At 45.0% G+C, this 20,098-nt stretch overlaps 1 protein-coding gene across 1 annotated transcript in view; it reads right to left on the bottom strand.

The window, feature by feature from the left end:
* The window catches only part of celf4 (CUGBP, Elav-like family member 4), a 315,229-nt gene that overhangs the window by 20,528 nt on the left and 274,603 nt on the right, over positions 1 to 20,098 (bottom strand). The gene's annotated exons all lie outside the window — the stretch shown is intronic.

Below are 20,098 nucleotides of genomic sequence, written 5' to 3'. Positions count from 1 at the left end.
ATTGTTACTGAGCATTATCAAGAGAATCTGCAGCTGTGTAACAAGTGAACAACCATTGCAATGCTCACACTAAGTCACTGACATGGATTTTGGATTTGAGATTTAAAGCTTGTGGCATCAACAAGAGTCACTCAGAGTGCAACACCCATTCCTCACAGCTTTGACCCAGTCATGAAAATGAACTCTCTGTGATCCAGTGATCCCATAATATATGGTTGTGTGTGCTTTTGGCATTTGATTAGTTCGATCTGAAATTGAACCGCTGTATCCTTAACTAACATACAATCCTTCTGCTGTGTTGAAATCTTATTGGCTCCAAACTGCATGACCTTAACTTTGACCTTTTAAAGTTACCCAAGGATAAAGGCTGTATGGTCGGTAGAACCATGCTATATGATTTCATGTTAGTTTTCATCATAACCATACATAAATCCAAAACCAATTCCTCAAAATAGCCATTCTACAGAAAATATCCCCTTATAACCCAGTCTCATGTTTTTTCGTCCTCCCATCATGAAATGAGTCAAATTTTGGTGATGTTTTTTTTTTTTAAAAGCTCACTATTACTAACCCTACTCCTACCCCCAACCCTAACCAAAGCCACCCCCCCCCCCCGCTTCACTTTTAATTTTGTGCCGCCATCACAGAATGAATTAGAATGAATTTGTGCTGCCGTGACGAAAATGAGGCGCTTTCGTTACAATATCACAAACCAATATATTAATGTATATTTCGTGCTGCTGAATCACGACTTGCCGTGAGACTGGGTTGCCCCTTACGTATAAGCACTGGGCCCAAATTTTGACCTGTGACCTTGACTTTTAATTGATTGGTTCTTTTATCCTTGACTGATTCTCAATCATTCCTCCAAGTTTGGCCAAAACTGAATGAAAAGTCCTTAAATTGTTGTGTTCACACGTAGGTGGATGTTTGCGATTGTCCTAAATCATGACTAAAATTCAAGTTTTCATGGATTTCCTGGACCCGTCCATAAGAAGTGTATCTGTATCTGGTCAAAGTGTTGAACTTATATTCATTTGTCTCTGCAGTCAAGTTCATATCTCTGGCTCCTTGGCCTTGGTGGCTGAGAGACACTTGGGACGAGCTTATGGATTCATGAGGACTTTGTGGGACAACAAATGTCCAGTCATTTGGGTCCTAGTATTTCCTGGTTGTGAGACTTGGATCTTAAACTGGCGACCTAAGGTAAAGAATGGATGAGTTTGGTCTTGTTAGAGGATCCTTGGATACCACTGCTTTGTGTCAAACAAAGTGTTACTTAGGGAGACTCAGATGAGGAGTATCACTTACATCATGAGGGAAAACAAGCTATGACATTTTGGCCATGTGGCACATTTCTGTGGGTGTGACCCAGCACACAGGTGGGTCACTGTTAAGGACTCAAACAGCTGGAGGCCAATGGGACACACACACTTCACCTGGCTGTAGTAGATCAATGGTTACTGCCTGGGTGGACCCAAGAAGATTCTATAGTGTAACACTCCCAGACTTGACCTGACCTGGAAGGATGGACACACAGACCTAAACACAATACTCCTCACATGTGTTATCATGAAAATTCAGTAAGGTATATCTTATATATTATATTCCAATTCTAAGGTGGAACTATGCCAGTATACAAAGGTATATCTAAATATCTAAAAAGGAAGAGTAAAATAGGAGAGTAGAATAGAGTAGAGCCACTTAGGTGCCTGGTCTTGAGAACCAGGGATGGTAGGTTAAAAACTCTCCCTACCCACCCAAGCAGCTCAAGAAAAAGTAATATAATAAGTAATAAGACATAAGAAGGATAAGACATCACAGGAGAAGATTGTTATCAAACACAAAGGAACCAACTATTTTGTAAGCTACGATGAACGTTGCTAAGGCAGGCTAGATAAGCTAACGTTAGCTGTTAGGTATAACTAATTGTACTATGTACCATCATGTATGAGTGTAGTATTTTGCAGTGCTTGATTATGACACATTGAGTGCTACTTGAAAAAAAAAACGTAATTTCATTATTACATTTAACAGCAAACCAAACAATTTGACTAAACAAAGTACAAAACAGCGAGTATGCAAATGTACCAATGAAGTTAAATAAGGTAAATTAAAAAATAAATAAACATATAACTACAACAAAAATAATACTTTTGTTTTTATTAGTTGCAAAATTATCTTTTTTTTTTATCTATCTTGTTTTTGTTCTTAAAATTTTTTTACCCTAAGTGACAGGTTTTTTGTTGTGTGGGCCGCCAGAAGAGGAGGTGCTGCTGGCCCACCACCAGAGGGCGCCCTGCCTGAAGTGCGGGCTTCAGGCACGAGAGGGCGCTGCCGCCACGGACACAACCGGGAGTGACAGCTGTCACACATCAACTCATGACAGCTGTCACCCATCATTTCATCACTCCATAAAAGCCAGATGTCATCTCCACCTCGCTGCCGAGATATCATCTACCTGTGAAGGTAATATTCTCTGCTGTATCTGAACTTAACACTGACTTTATAGTCTGAACTTCTTTGCAGCCGTTTTCCTGTGGGTGTTGCCTTATCTGTGGGATTGGCGTTTTGGTGTGATCAGCGACGGCTTCGCTTCACACCCCAACCAGATAAGTGGTTAACAGGAGCTGCACGAGTGTGTGATTAGAGGTGGAGTACCAGATCCGACAGTCGGGGACGGTGATCACCTGGGAATTCGGGACTTGGCGGCTCCAGTATTCACTACACTTTCCCCAACAGGATATCTCGGCCAATGTCATGGATCCCGAGGGGCGTCAACCATCTGTTGGACAGCCAATGGAAGAGCAGGGTGCGCAGGCGTCGGCTGGAGGCGTGATTGGTGAGTTGCAGCACATCCTCACCGCCTTTACCGCTCGGATGGACCTGATAACCGAGCAAAACGTCATCCTTAATCGCAGGATGGAGGCTCTCACCGCGCAGGTGGAAGCACGCGCTCAGGGTGCTGCTGCAGCTCCTCCTCCTGCCGACCCGGTGCCGAATACAGACATTCCACTGGTCATTCAACGACCCCCCCACCATCCCCTGAAGCATACATAAGCCCCCCAGAGCCGTACGGAGGTTGTGTGGAGACGTGCGCGGACTTTCTTATGCAGTGTTCGCTCGTCTTTGCACAACGTCCCGTGATGTACGCGTCTGATGCCAGCAAGGTGGCTTACGTGATTAATTTGCTTTGAGGCGAGGCACGCGCTTGGGCTACAGCGCTTTGGGAACAGAGTTCACGGCTCCTCGCCTCTTATACTGGGTTTGTGAGGGAGCTCAGAACTGTTTTTGATCACCCTAACAGAGGCGAAACCACGTCTACCGTGCTGCTGTCAATGAGACAGGGGCGTCGCAGCGCAGCCGAATATGCAGTCGACTTCCGCATCACGGCTGCGAGATCCGGCTGGAATATGACTGCGCTCCGCGCCGCCTTCATAAATGGACTGTCGTCGGTCCTGAAGGAGCACCTGGTGGCTAAGGAGGAACCGCGGGATTTGGCTGAGCTTATCGATTTGGTTATACGATTGGACAATCGGTTAGAAGAACGCCGACGGGAGCAAGGCGAAGGGCGTGGTCAGGCACAAGCCGTCCCTCTTCCTCCCGGGTCCGAAAGAGAGCCGTCTTCCCCACGCTCCACAGCCACAGCGCTCCGTGTGGCTACAGCTCCCCCTGCTGACGGTACTAGGGACACGAGTAGGGCCACATTCAGACAGAGGAGGCTGGTCCGCGGGGAGTGTTTTGTCTGCGGCTCGAGTGAGCATCAGCAGAGAGACTGCCTCAAACGGTCAAAACACAAATGCCTGCCCTTAGAGACTGGGCTGAGGGGGGGTCAAAACATTCACGTGGGTCATACACATCGGTCAACATGACTCCCAGTTAAAATCCTGAGCGGGGATTTAACCCTTCAAGCCCCAGCACTGGTGGACACGGGGTCAGAAGGGAATCTGCTGGATAGCAGATGGGCAAGGGAGGTAGGGCTCCCTCTGCTGGCGCTTTCTTCGCCAGTGAAGGTGCGAGCACTAGTTGGCACTCTTCTCCCTTTTATCACACACAAGACACTACCTGTAACCCTGGTAGTGTCTGGGAATCACCGGGAGGAGATTGAGTTTTTTGTAACTCCTTCTACCTCCCGCGTGATTTTGGGCTTCCCATGGATGATTAAACACAATCCCCGGATTGATTAGCTGTCTGGGGTTGTGACTCAGTGGAGCGAAACCTGCCACCGGAAGTGTTTAGGATCCTCGGTTCCTCCCGGTGTAAATGCTAATGAGGAGGTTAAAGTTCCTCCCAATCTGACGGCGGTGCCGGTTGAGTACCACGACCTTGCTGACGTCTTCAGCAAGGATCTGGCGCTCACCCTTCCCCCGCACCGTCCGTACGATTGTGCCATTGATTTGGTCCCGGGCGCTGAGTACCCGTCCAGCAGGCTGTACAACCTCTCACGTCCTGAGCGCGAATCAATGGAGACCTACATCCGGGACTCATTAGCTGCCAGGGCTGATCCAGAATTCCACCTCCCCGATGGGTGCAGGTTTCTTTTTTGTGGGCAAGAAAGATGGCGGACTCCGTCCATGCATTGATTACAGGGGGCTGAACGACATAACGGTTCGTCATCGATACCCTTTACCCCTGTTGGATTCAGTGTTCACACCCCTGCATGGAGCCCAAATTTTCACCAAACTGGACCTTAGGAATGCGTATCACCTGGTTCGGATCCGGAAGGGAGACGAATGGAAGACGGCATTTAACACCACATTAGGTCATTTTGAGTACCTGGTCATGCCGTTCGGCCTCACTAACGCCCCCGCGACGTTCCAAGCTTTGGTTAATGACGTCTTGCGGGACTTCCTGCACCGATTCGTCTTCGTATATCTGGATGACATACTCATCTTTTCCCCGGACCCTGAGACTCATGTCCAGCATGTACGTCAGGTCCTGCAGCGGTTGTTGGAGAACCGGCTGTTTGTGAAGGGTGAGAAGTGTGAGTTTCACCGCACCTCTTTGTCCTTCCTGCGGTTCATCATCTCCTCCAACTCCGTCGCCCCTGATCCGGCCAATGTTGCGGCAGTGAGAGATTGGCCCCAACCAACAAGCCGTAGGAAGCTGCAACAGTTCCTCGGCTTCGCAAATTTCTACAGGAGGTTCATTAAGGGCTACAGTCAGGTAGTTAGCCACCTGACAGCCCTGACCTCTCCAAAAGTCCCCTTCACCTGGTCGGATCGGTGCGAAGCCGCGTTCAAGGAGTTGAAACGCCGGTTCTCGTCTGCACTAGTTCTGGTGCAGCCCGACCCTAGCCGCCAGTTCGTGGTTGAAGTGGATGCCTCTGACTCAGGGATAGGAGCCGTGCTATCCCAGAGCGGAGAGACCGATAAGGTTCTTCACCCGTGTGCCTACTTTTGTCGCAGGTTGACCCCAGCTGAACGGAACTATGATGTCGGCAATCGAGAACTCCTTGCGGTGAAAGAGGCTCTCGAGGAGTGGAGACTCCTGTTGGAGGGAGCGTCTGTGCCATGCACGGTTTTCACTGACCATCGGAACCTGGAGTATATCAGGACCGCCAAGCGGCTGAACCCCAGGCAAGCCCGCTGGTCACTGTTCTTCGGGCGTTTTGACTTCCGAATCACCTACCGCCCCGGGACCAAGAACCAGAGATCGGATGCCTTGTCCCGGGTGCATGAAGATGAGGTCAAGACTGAGCTGTCGGATCCACCGGAGCCCATCATTCCGGAGTCCACTATCGTGGCCACCCTCACCTGGGACATGGAGAAGACCGTCCGGGAGGCCCTGGCACGGAGCCCGGACCCCGGAACTGGACCAAAGAACCGTTTATATGTCCCACCAGAGGCCAGAGCTGCAGTCTTGGACTTCTGTCACGGGTCCAAGCTCTCCTGTCATCCAGGGGTGCGTAGGACCGTGGCAGTTGTCCAGCAGCGCTTCTGGTGGGCGTCCATGGAGGCCGACGTCCGGGAGTATGTCCAGGCCTGCACCACCTGTGCCAGGGGCAAGGCAGACCACTCCAAGACACAAGGACTTCTGCAACCGCTTCTGGTGCCTCGTCGCCCCTGGTCTCACATTGGCCTGGACTTTGTCACGGGCCTCCCGCCGTCCCAGGGCATGACAACCATCTTCACGATAGTGGACCGTTTCTCCAAGGCGGCCCACTTCGTGGCCCTCCCGAAGCTCCCTACGGCCCAGGAGACAGCAGACCTCCTGGTCCACCACGTCGTACGTCTGCATGGGATACCAACTGACATTGTCTCGGACCGTGGTCCTCAGTTCTCCTCACAGGTTTGGAGGAGTTTCTGCAGAGAACTGGGGGCCAACGTGAGCCTCTCGTCTGGGTATCACCCTCAGACGAATGGACAGGCAGAGCGGGCCAACCAAGAACTTGAACAGGCCCTCCGCTGTGTTACATCCGCGCACCCGTCGGCCTGGAGTCACCATCTGGCCTGGATCGAGTACGCCCATAACAGCCAGGTGTCCTCTGCCACCGGCCTCTCCCCATTTGAGGTGTGTCTGGGGTACCAGCCCCCATTGTTCCCCGTGGTGGAGGGAGAGGTCGGTGTGCCCTCGGTCCAGGCCCACCTGCGAAGATGCCATCGCACCACCCGGACAAGCCTGGCGCCCGTTGAGGGGGGGGGTCCTGTTGTGTGGGCCGCCAGAAGAGGAGGTACTGCTGGCCCACCACCAGAGGGCGCCCTGCCTGAAGTACGGGCTTCAGGCACGAGAGGGCGCTGCCGCCACGGACACAACCGGGAGTGACAGCTGTCACACATCAACTCATGACAGCTGTCACTCATCATTTCATCATTCCATAAAAGCCGGATGTCATCTCCACCTCGCTGCCGAGATATCATCTACCTGTGAAGGTAATATTCTCTGCTGTATCTGAACTTAACACTGACTTTATAGTCTGAACTTCTTTGCAGCCGTTTTCCTGTGGGTGTTGCCTTATCTGTGGGATTGGCGTTTTGGTGTGATCAGCGACGGCTTCGCTTCACACCCCAACCAGATAAGTGGTTAACAGGAGCTGCACGAGTGTGTGATTAGAGGTGGAGTACCAGATCCGACAGTCGGGGACGGTGATCACCTGGGAATTGGACTTGGCGGCTCCAGTATTCACCAGGTTCAGTGGCGTCGGAAATCGTGTGGTTCCGGCTCTTCTCAGGACAGACGTCTTCTATCCTCGAGCCTGCCCACACGTCACCTTTGTGTATTGACTGCTATCAGATTCTGAGATTGTCTGTATATTCGTTGTGCACATTCACAACATTAAATTGTTACCTTTTGGCTCATCTATTGACCGTTCATTTGCGCCCCCCGTTGTGGGTCCGTGTCACGACACTTTCCCCAACATTTTTTTTCCATTTCAGCACAGAACAGAAAAGCACAAGAGAACTGTGAACACAGTTTTATGTATGTCATATGCTGTACTGAAAATAAGACATCTCTGGAAGTTAACTTATAGGGAAAAAAATGTATTGTCTGAGTGAAGGTGATCCTGAAGTATCTTTTATCCATCTGTGTTTCTTTCAGTGTCCTATGTGCATGAGGCTGGCACAGTTTCAGGGGAGTAAAGCACTTTTGTTGCCAAATTTTACACTGGACCCTGACAATGAGTAGAGGTTAATTTGTGTTGTTCTCCCAGTGTGCGATGGCCATTTCCTCGTGCACTGCAGTACTTATCAGAGTTAACTCTGCTGTGGTACTGGGCAAACTGTGCGCTGCTGTGTGACTGCATTCGGACACTGCAGCAACAGCTTTCCAAAAACAAACAAGATCCATCAGGAGGGCAGTTTACAAGGTGAAACCGCCTAGAAAACACAACACACGTAATATGAACAAACAGAGTCCCAAACATGACCCCTAACTGTGAGCATTGTTGAATATGTTTGACATAGGGTGGTAATGATTTTACCCAACAGGGACTCATGTCAACATTTATTATGTTAGCAGATAGTCTGTGCATCATATACTCTAACATTGTGCAACTCTACAAATGGAAAATTTACTAATTAATAGGATAGGTAATACAGAAATGAAGAAAACAGTCTGTATTTCCACTAACATTATGTCATTTAATATAAATCTCTCAAGGAAATGATTACTAATCTGATTTTAACTGATTTGCAATGATTGATGTAGCTGACCTCAAAAAGTTTTTTTTTTGTTTGCTTTTGAGCCCACTGTTTAGAACACTGGGCCTTGAGCATCTTCACCATTTTGGTGCTGTTCAGTCACAGAGGTGTTTTGCACCATGTGCATGGGTCAGCATTTACAAACTTTCAGTTTTGGTACCCAGCTTCCGTAGTATTAAGCAGAGAGCCTACAACTTCCTCTAGATGGAATGCCAGTACCCATTTACAGCTGGGTGGACTCAGACAAAGTAGCTGAAGTTTCTTGCCCAACAACACAGGTAGTGTGACCAGAAATCGAACCTAAGTCTACACATTGGTAGCCCAACTCCTGTCTACTCTACCATATATTTTAAGGATTAATCTGTTATTCTTTTATAATTGTGATATATCATTTGCATTTGCATGAGTCAGACCAGCTTGAAGAGCATGCACATGATCATCCTACAACCAGACTGCCAACTACCCAGACAGAACAATGGCCCATCCCTTGCTTCTGAAAGCTGCCATCTGTCTGCTGTAGCCAGGTGCTACATGGGTGTCCCCTTGGCCTTGTCCACTGATGGAGTCCTTGCATGAGTCTCGAAAAACTAATCTTTTAAGTGAACAAAATATTTTTTTGTCTGGCTTAGTTCATTTGCACTGTTTTGATCAGTGTACTAAGTAAACAAATGAGTGGACTCTCGAATCGTTCAGTGCTGTACTGAGCTGGTGGCACGCTACACGAAACAAATCATTCGACTCCCTGTTCATTCACTTGCATTATGGGCCATGGCGGGCCTTTTTGGAACCAGCAGAGAACAATGAACAAACAAAAATGGTAAGTCTTAACAGATGACAAACCAAATGACCCCCTACAAGGAGCAGTGAATAAAATGAAAGTAAAGTTAGTTGAGGCACATGCTCTTCCTGCAAGAAATAGCGGTGGATGGGCTGATTTCGAAGTCGGCGTCAGAAAATACAAATTACCTGAAAATGAGAACGAATGAAGACCCAAATAATCTTTTAAGCAAATTGGTCTTAAAGTACCAATGTCGCCGACCGAATGATCCCCCCCATAAATTGGTGCACCCTGCCTTCACTGCGCATGCATCATTTCTGAGCGTCAGCGGCATCATTTCTGAACTTCACCAGTGATTCACTGATTATCGCCTCGTTTCTGCTTAAAACTGCGCTCCATACATCATCTATCTCAGCAACAGATATCTGAAGCTTTTGAACAACAATCATTTCCACATAACTTCAGCATTATTTCATAAAAAAAGATGGTGGACCGATCAGAGCGCAGCAGCAGCACGTCTGAGTCTGACGTGCTGCTGCGCCTATGTCATTTCAGAGCGTCAGTAGCGATTCATTGATTATTGCCGCGTTTTGCTTAAAACTGACTGTAGAATAATTTTAGAGGCTTTAATGTGCCATATGATGTTTAATAATCACATTATTCCATTTAATTTCTTTGGGTGTAGAGAGTCGGACTCAGAGAATCAGTCTCAGACACATGCGCAGTGAAGGCACAGTGAAGGCACAGTGAAGGCACAGTGAAGGCGCAGTGAAGGCAGGACAGACCAGTTTTTAGAGGGGGCCATTCAGTCGGCAACACCGGTTCTCCAAAATGACCAACTTTTGCCATCAGTATGGTGTGACAAGTGCAACAATGGGAATGATGAGTTTCATTCTCTGTATAAGGCACATAAAATGATTTTTCATGCTATGTTCTGGTAACTGCGTGGGTATATCTGGCAGATAGATTATGAAGTTTACCAGTAAAAACAACAACTTTCATTATAATCAGGCATGCACATAACTGGTACTCATGGTGTGTGTGCGTGCTAAAAATAAATGATGCGCAGCAGAAAACACAAGGGAAGTGCTTCATAAGAGGAAAGCAATGATGGATTGTAGGAAAAGTGTTTCCCTCTGCTGTGCATCAATGATGTTTAGCACCATGAGTACCAGTTATGTGCACCCCTGATTATAATCTAATGATCAGTGTTGTTCAGCAGCTCAACATCAGTAATTTAAAATGTCCTGAGAATGCACCATGCTGTCCACAGAGGCGAGACAGACAGGTTGCCAGGGGCAGATCCAGGGATGCACTCCCCCCCGTCATGGACCAAAGAACCCGCTGAATGCTGTCTCTGAACACTCTATTCAGCAAGAAGTGACTCAGCTAGAGAAATTTGTACCAGAACATGATTCAGCAAGGGATAGTAAGGTTCTTCACTTTTTAGCCAAAAACACCTCAAATGTTCTCTGTTACTTGCCACCATTACGTCATAGTGTCACATTTAAGATTGTACAATACAAGTTCAAATTTACAAAAAACAAACAAACAAACAAACAAACAAACAAACAAACAAACAGCAACAACAACAACAAAAAACAACTTATAAAGTATCTTTTCTCTGTGATTGCGTTTTATGGTGAAATATGCACCAGAAAGCAGAACATATCACCTAAAAATTCCAAATTTTTAGGTTGGGGGGGCATGCACCCAGACTCCTCTTAAGAAACCTGACTGAGACACATTCATAAATCCACTCCCCCTCCCCCCTTACAAAATCCTGGATCTGTCCCTGCAGGTTCCTGCATTTGTCTTAAGGTCAGAACATTATTCAAATTTATTTGAAGTAAAAGTTCCAAAACAAGAATAAATAAAACCCAACACATTATTATTATTATTATTATTATTAGTAGTAGTAGTAGTAGAAGTGGTGGAGGAAAAGGGGATTCAGTACACTTGTTTCCATTGGGGAAGGTTCCCGGTTCAAGGCCCCCCCTGCCCATTCTCCATGTAATGTAGCATCAGGATGGACATCTGGTGTAAAACGTCTGCCAAATCAACATACAGACCCACCTTTTGAAACAAGGGAGAAGCTGAAGGGTATTTATTTTCATTATTATTAAATGTGGCTTAAGAAATGATGAGACTTTAACTGTAAAACAAAAATTAGATAAATAACAAGCTCCATAAATCAGAGGTTACGTCGAATCCAGCAGAACTGAATGACATGTTGGAGTGTGTAAAGTTTATTTTCTGTACAGACATGACGTGTTCATGATCCTGGAATGTGGCACCAATTTAATCACATGTGTTTGCATATACCTCATGTACCAGCGCACAACAACTGATGTTCTGTGCATAGTATCTGGTATCTTCAATTCAACATTTCAGGACATATTGTGTAAGGTCTCCACTGGCTTATAGCAACACATCACCTGAATGACATTTCTCAAATATTTCATGAACATTTATGCTGTCAAAATGAACAGTTTGGGCAAAGTATGGTAATCAGTTAGAACTTCTACATGTATTGGCTTTAATAAAATACAGGCAGACTGGTGTCCTGCATCAGTTCATTAGTGCCAGCACATGACAGCATGAATGAGCCACTGAATACCTGCTTGAAGGAAATTCTGAGGCAGACGGTGAAAGTGTGTTAGTGCACAACAGTAGCAGATGTGTTGGCGTGCAAAGCCGTCTGTTTTTACGTTACACAGACGTAGAGCTCGTGCTTTTGTGGAAATGGATGTATATGTTGGAAACTAATGAGCCTCAGAGCAATTGCCTCCGAATGCGCTTTGCAAATTAACACGTGCGCCCGTGTGTGTGTGTGTGTGTGTGTGTATGTGTGTGTGTGTGTGTGTGTGTGTGTGTGTGTGCGTGCATGCTTAAGGTCCGTTCTCCACTGCCGGTGCCTGACAAGGTGTCCTTGCCGAGTCAACAAGACTAATCTGTGCTCTGGCCTTGCGCTGAAGGAGGGGCGGGTTGGGGAGTGTTTACATGAGTGGAACGCACATCAGGGGTGGTGGACACACACACACACACACACACGCACGCACGCACGCACGCACGCACGCACACACGCACACACACACACACACACACACACACACACACAGCCCTTGTTGATGGCAAAGGAACTGGTAACACGCAGTCATTCACTTTGTCCTGTCAGTCTGACACAGTGATGGTTGTCACACTTTTCACCTCAGGGTGGCGAGGGGGTTACTTTGGGTCTTGGCATTGCACACCCAACCACGGTGTTTTCCCAGGTTTGCCATAAATACGAGGGCTGTCCATAAAGTATAAGTCCTTTTTATTTTTTTCAAAAACTATATGGATTTCATTCATATGTTTTTACGTCAGACATGCTTGAACCCTCGTGCGCATGCGTGAGTTTTTCCACGCCTGTCGGTGACGTCATCCGCCTGTGAGCACTCCTTGTGGGAGGAGTCGTCCAGCCCCTCGTCGGAATTCCTTTGTCTGAGAAGTTGCTGAGAGACTGGCGCTTTGTTTGATCAAAATGTTTTCTAAACCTGTGAGACACATCGAAGTGGACACGGTTCGAAAAATTAAGCTGGTTTTCTGTGAAAATTTTAACGGCTGATGAGAGATTTTGAGGTGTCGCTTTAAGGACTTCCCACGGAGCGAGATGTCGCGCAGCGCTCTCAGGCGCCGTTGTCAGCCTGTTTCAAGCTGAAAACCTCCACATTTCAGGCTCTATTGATCCAGGACGTTGTGAGAGAACAGAGAAGTTTCAGAAGAAGTCGGTTTCAGCATTTTATCCGGATATTCCACTGTTAAAGGAGATTTTTTTAATGAAAGACGTGCGGACGGGGCCGCGCATCGGGACGCAGCCGGCGCGGTGCGGCGGCACAGGAAAAACACCTCCGTGTTGATAACCATTTATAAAATCCAGGCGGCTTTTGATGGCTTTCAGTGGAGTGAGTATATGAGAAATTATTTAACAGCTGGACATGTTCCAACTTGTCCTTAAGGCTTCCAACAGAGGTGTTTTTCCTGTGGCGGAGCATTGCGGCGGCTGCGAGCAGACGCTGCAATCCGCCCGCACGTCTTTCATTATAAAAATCTCCTTTAACAGTGGAATATCCGGATAAAATGCTGAAACCGACTTCTTCTGAAACTTCTCTGTTCTCTCACGACGTCCTGGATCAATAGAGCCTGAAATGTGGAGGTTTTCAGCTTGAAACAGGCTGACGACGGCGCCTGAGAGCGCTGCACAATGTCTCGCTCCGTGGGAAAGTCCTTAAAGCGACAGTATCACCTCAAAATCTCTCATCAGCCGTTAAAAGTTTCACCGAAAACCAGCTTAATTTTTTGAACCGTGTCCACTTCGATGTGTCTCACAGGTTTAGAAAAAATTTTGATCAAACAAAGCGCCAGTGTCTCAGCAACGTCTCAGACAAAGGAATTCCGACGAGGGGCTGGACGACTCCTCCCACAAGGAGTGCTCATAGGCGAATGACGTCACCGACAGGCGTGGAAAAACTCATGCATGCGCACGAGGGTTCAAGCATGTCTGACGTAAAAACATATGAATGAAATCCATATAGTTTTTGAAAAAAATAAAAAGGACCTATACTTTATGGACAGACCTCGTATTCTTAATGTACCTGGAAAACACCTGGTCATACTCATATCACCCTTGTGCTCCTCGTACTCACTGATATATGCTGCTTTCAAATAGGTCTACTTTTTTAAAAGTATTATTTCAACAGCTTAGACTTCGGAATGACACTTCTGTCAGCATTCAGATGTCTTTTTTTTTTTAAAAGAGGAATGACATCATCAAACTTTTATCACCTGTGTCCAAGATTGATACAGAAGCTGCACGATATAAGAAAAAAAAACTGAAATTTTGTGGACCCCCCCACGATGACTATTGCAATATGAAACAATCACACTTTCATCAGGTGACTTACAATACTACTACTACTATTAAAGAGACTGTAGTAGCAAGAGGTGAAGCTCTAATGCATTTTAGACAACAGTCACTGGCGGTGCTATAGAAGAGCTGCCGCCATCTTAGCAGAGCGCATGAAAGAAAACCGAAGGTAACAAAATAAAAAAATGAAGCGAAACATTCATAATGACGCATAAAACAACGAAACATTCATAATGACGTGACTTGACAGCGAGTATCAAACTAAGCGCCAGCCTGTGATCAAGTCTGCAGCCAGTCTGTGGTGTCCGCAGCACCTGCAGCTGCGAGATCTGGTTGTCTTGACAACAGGTTTGTCTTCACTACAACATGTGTGCACATGCACGGAGAGATGGCTGCAACATGCGTAAATAGTTGAAATACAAGCCCAATTCCAATTAAGTTGGGACGTTGTGTAAAATGTAAATAAAAACAAAATACAATGATTTGCAAATCCTCTTCAACATATATTCAATTGAATACACCACAAAGACAAGATATTTAATGTTCAAACTGATAGACTTTGTTGTTTTTGTGCAAATATTTGCTCATTTTGAAATGGATGCCTGCAACACATTTCAAAAAAGTTGGGACGTGGCAACAAAGGACTGGGAAAGTTGATGAATGCTCAAAGAACACCTAATTGGAAACATGAGTGTCATGATTGGGTATAAAAGGAGCATCCAGAAAAAAGGTTCAGACATTCACAAGCAAAGATGGGGCGAGGATCACTACTTTATGAACTACTGCATGAAAAAATAGTCCAACAGTTTAAGAACAATGTTTCTCAATGTTCAATTGCAAGGAATTTAGGGATTCTATCATCTACAGTCCATAATTTAATCAGAAGATTCAGAGAATCTGGAGAACTTTCTACACATAAGCAGCAAGGCCAAAAACCAACATTGAATGCCCGTGACCTTTGATCCCTCACTGCATTAAAAACTGACATCATTGTGTAAAGGATCTTACCGCGTGGGTTCAGGAACACTTCAGAAAACCATTGGCAGTTAACACAGTTCGCCGCTACATCTACAAGTGCAAGTTAAAACTCTACCATGCAAAGAGAAAGCCACACATCAACAACATCCAGAAATGCCGCCGCCTTCTCTGGGCCCGAGCTCATTTGAAATGGACAGACACAAAGTGGAAAAGTGTGCTGTGTTCTGATGAGTCCACATTTCAAATTGTTTTTGGAAATCATGGACGTCGTGTCCTCCGGACAAAAGAGGAAAAACACCATTCAGATTGTTACCAGCACAAAGTTCAAAAGCCAGCATCTGTGATGTATGGGGGTGTGTTAGTGCCCATGGTATGGACAACTTACACATCTGTGATGGCACCAACAATTCTGAAAGGTACACCCAGGTTTTGGAGCAACACATGCTGCCATCCAAGCAACGTCTTTTTCAGGGACGTCCCTGCTTATTTCAGCAAGACAGTGCCAAGCCACATTCTGCACGTGTTACAACAGCGTGGCTTCGTAGTAAAACAGTGTGGGTACTAGACTGGCCTGCCTGCAGTCCAGACCTGTTGCCCATTGAAAATGTGTGGCGCATTATGAAGCGCAAAATACGACAACAGAGACCAAATCGTACATCAAGCAAGAATGGGAAAGAATTCCACCTACAAAGCTTCAACAATTAGTGTCCTCAGTTCCCAAATGCTTATTGAGTGTTGTTAGAAGGAAAGGTAATGTAACACAGTGGTAAACATACCACTGTCCCAGCTTTTTTTAAATGTGTTGCAGGCATCCATTTCAAAATGGGCAAATATTTGCACAAAAACAATAAAGTTTATCAGTTTGAACATTAAATATCTTGTCTTTGTGGTGTATTCAAGTGAATATAGGTTGAAGAGGATTTGTAAATCATTGTATTCTGTTTTTATTTACATTTTCACAATGTCCCATCTTCATTGGAATTGAGGTTGTAGTTGATCAAACGTTCTTGCCGCTATTGTTTCTGTATGAAAAAGTTGCTTTTTGTCCCACACATGGTTGAGTCATGTTCAGCTCATCTTAGCTTTAGTTATTGATCCGTTCAGATATGCTCAATGTTTATGCAATACATCAGACTTGGGAGGTTGGATGAAGTTGGACGACAGTCAAACAGAACGCTGACGGTACGGGAACTACACAAATGATGAGGAACTGTCAAGACAGAAAGCAAAATAGAATACAGATGAATTGAAGTTGTCATCGGGATTCGTTCACATTTGTCAACAGTTTGAAAATTCTGACGAAGTGCAATGTCTTCGAAAGTCAACGTAAGTCCAGATTGTTTTGGCTTCGGTGTCCTTCATTAGTGTCGTGTGACTGGTGCTTAAGGCTGTTGGTGTTCTCATCAGCAGTCCGGTTAACAGATTATTAACAGATTATCGCCTCGTTTCTGCTTAAAACTGACTTTAGAATGATTTAAGAGGTTTTACTTTGTCATCTGATTGGTTAATAATCACATTTTTTGCTTTGATCAGTAGAGAGTCAGACTTAGAGAGTCAGTCTCAGACGTGCTGCTGTGGCGCTCTGACCGTTCCCCCGTCTTTTATTATGAAATAATGCTGAATTTATATGGAAATGATTGTTGTACAAAAGCTTCAGATATCGGTTGCTGAGATAGATGATGACTAGAGTGCAGTTTTAAGCAGAAACGAGGCGATAATCTGTGAATTGCTGCTGACACTCCAAAATAATGCATGCACAGTGAAGGCAGGGGGACTGATCAGACGGGGGGACCATTCTGACTTCGACACCGGACAGTGTAATTTAACATACTTTTTGTCTTCGTGGATCATTCATGGTTCATAGTTTCATCGTGACCAGAATGCTGAAGATGTGACGGATGGCTGTGGTGAATGCTGGGACCATTGTGATTAATAAAATAATAAGCGAAAAGTGTTTGAGCTTTCATGGCGGCTGAGAAACACACCCGGAGCAAACACGAGGGACCTCTTTAAAAACGCTGCGGTTATTCACAAACAATTTCCATGATAAAGAATTAAAGTATTTCCAGGCGTTATCTTCCAAAGCGTCTTCCATGGATAAGTTTTCATCAGGCTGGGATGAAGATGACTCCGGGAGAAAGAACGAAACAGATAACTTTAAAAAAAAACTTTGTTTACTCTGTGTGGTGCTAACAGGTCTGCTTCAGATGATGCAAACTTCATTTTTGTTTGGTCAGAGGACCTTGCAAATGGTGCAATCTGACATGAGCATGTATTCAGGGAACACAAAAATTTCTTGCAAATGACAATAATTGGCTCATAAACAGATTTAGATTACCAAGACCACTGTTACTGGAGTTGCGCACAGAACTGCGGCCGACGGGATGAACTAAAACAAATAAAAACATCAAATTAAAAAGTAACAATAAAACAGATAAAAATCTCAAATTAAAAAGTAACAATAAAAACAGATTCAAATCTCTAATTAAAAAGATAATAAAAGTCAAATGCTCAAATCGTAAGCAGGAGCAAATAAATACATCTTGACTTTGGACGTGAACGTAAGGCACAGAACGCGAGTGTTTAATTTAATCTGGCAGACTGTGCCATAAAATTGGTGGATAATACACAAATGCTCTACCGCCTGCCATCATATTATTAATCCTAGTAACACACAATAAACCGGCCTCCTGAGATCACAGTGTACTTGCCAGTTTGTACAGCTGTACCAGCTCAGTCAGATAAGAAGGTGAACAACCATTCAGGATCTTACAGGTTAACAAAAGAACCTTATAATCCACACCTTGCAGGAACAGGTAGCCAACGTAAAGAAGCCAATACTGGCATAATGTGCTCACATTCAATCTGGAATTATGAGGATTATTTTGTAGGAGAATGCATGTGCTTTGAAAATAAAATTACTAATAAAAAGCTGAAGGCAAAAACACTCTACAAAAACCACTTGATTTTGCTCAACATCATCATTTCCATACCCCAAATAATTCCATACTTCTGATGTTGAGACATTGCTTTTTGTGTGGGCAGTACTATACTGTTCTGTGACATCTTCACAGGACAGCCGTGGCCAGGGCTTAATTTGAGGGGGAGCAAGCCGGAGCGCGCTCCAGAACCTCGGACGCGCACTCCGGAACCTCTGACGTTGGCTCCGCCAGCTATTTATCCCTTTATCTACGGTGATGGCGCCCACGCCATATTTTCCATATGTATCAAAGTGCATTGTTAAGCTAACACCAAGGGCTTTCCAATGATATATGGTGTATTACGGTAAACATAAGCCTGTGATGTCATAACGCAGAGGAAAAACACGGAAGTTTCACACTAGTGCGCCGCTGATTCTCATTACCGTAAGTTCTCATGTAAGCCCTCACTCTGAAAAATTTCAACACTGACAGCAAGCCAAGAACCCGTGCTTTCCAACAGTATGCTATATGTTGCATATATTACGGTAAAGTGCGTTCGGTGACTTTTGAAACGAGGGAAAAGTATGAAAAAAGAGCGCAAAAGTGACAGAAAAGTACAGAGACAGACAGCAAACATAAATGTAGTAATTTTTGAGGAAAAGGCAGGGTGTTAGTGTCCTTTCTGAAGGTGTGTGTGCGTGTTTGTGTGGGTGTGCAGTTTATTTTAAGTGTGGCGCACAGCATTGTTCGCAAGCCCCCCCCCTTCTTGTTTTTCTGCACCGGAGCTACCCATCCTCTGCGCTCCGGGACCTCCCACTTTACAAATTAAGCACTGGCCGTGGCCCATCATCCCTGCCACATGGAAGCAACATGTTTTTGAGGCTGTGCACAGCCGTTCCCACCCAGGAAGAAAACCATCACAAAAGTCAGTGGCAGCCAAGTTTGTCTATCACAAACTCAAGAAGGACATTAGAGACTGGGTGGACTCCTGTGGCAAGTGTCAGTGTCAGTGTCTGTGGTGAAAATCTTGTTAAAATCTGTGTAGTAATTTTAACATGACCTTGCTAACAGACAGACAGACAAATAAATAAGCAAGAGCAATGAAGAGAATCCGGATCCGGATCACCTCCAAAATTCAGTGGAGTCTTCCATGCCCTAATATTAACTGTGGTGCAAATTTGGTGAGAATCCGTGAAGTAGTGTTGACATCAATGAAAGCCTATATAAAGGGAAATCTTGATCCAGAATCCCGATACAGATCACTTCCAAAATTTAATGGATTTGTACAAATTTGGTGAGAACGCGTGAAAAAGTTTAGAAGTAATCCTTCAGAGCCTATATAAAGGGAAATCTTGATCCAGAATCCCGATCTGGATCACCTCCAAAATTCAGTGGAGTTGTGCAAATTTGGTGAGAATTTTGTGCAAATTTGATTCTGGACGTAATCCTTCAAAGCCTATATAACGTGAAATCTTGATCCAGAATTTGGATATGGATCCAGATCACCCCCAAAATTCAGTGGTTACTTCCATGCCCTAATATCAATCTGTGGTGCAAATTTGGTGAGAATCCATGAAGTAGTTTAGAAGTAATCCATCAAAGCCCAAATAAATGGAAATCTTGATCCAGAATCCCAATCTGGATCACCTCCAAAATTCAATGGAGTTGTGCAAATTTGGTGAGAACACGTGAAGTAGTTTTGACGTAATCCTTCAAAGCCTATATAAAGTGAAAGCTTAATCCAGAATCTGGATCCAGATCACCTCCAAAATTTAATGGAGTCTTCCATGGCCTAATTTGTATCCGTAATGAAAATTTGGTGAGAATCCGTGAAGTAGTGTTGACATCAATGAAAGCCTATATAAAGGGAAATCTTGATCCAGAATCCCGATCCAGATCACTTCCAAAATTTAATGGATTTGTACAAATTTGGTGAGAACGCGTGAAAAAGTTTAGAAGTAATCCTTCAAAGCCTATATAAAGGGAAATCTTGATCCAGAATCCCGATCTGGATCACCTCCAAAATTCAGCGGAGTATCCGTAATGAAAATGTGGTGAGAATCTGTGAAGTAGTTTAGATGTAATCCTTCAAAGCCTGTATCAAGTGAAACTTGATCCAGAATCTGGATCCACATCACCTCCAAAATTTAATGGCGTCTTCCATGGCCTAATATGTAACTGTGTTGAAAATTTTGTCAAAATTGACATAATCCGGCTAACAGTAATCCTTCAGAGCCTGTATAAGGTGAAACTTGATCCAGAATTTGGATCCGGATCACCTCCAAAATGTGATGGGTTCTTCCATAGCCTAATATCTATCTGTGGTGAAATGTTCATCAAAATCCATGCAGTAATTTTAACATAATCATGC

Source organism: Thalassophryne amazonica, chromosome 3 (genome assembly GCF_902500255.1).
Source record: "Thalassophryne amazonica chromosome 3, fThaAma1.1, whole genome shotgun sequence".
NCBI lineage: Eukaryota > Metazoa > Chordata > Actinopteri > Batrachoidiformes > Batrachoididae > Thalassophryne > Thalassophryne amazonica.
This window is presented reverse-complemented; position numbering and strand designations above follow the sequence as displayed.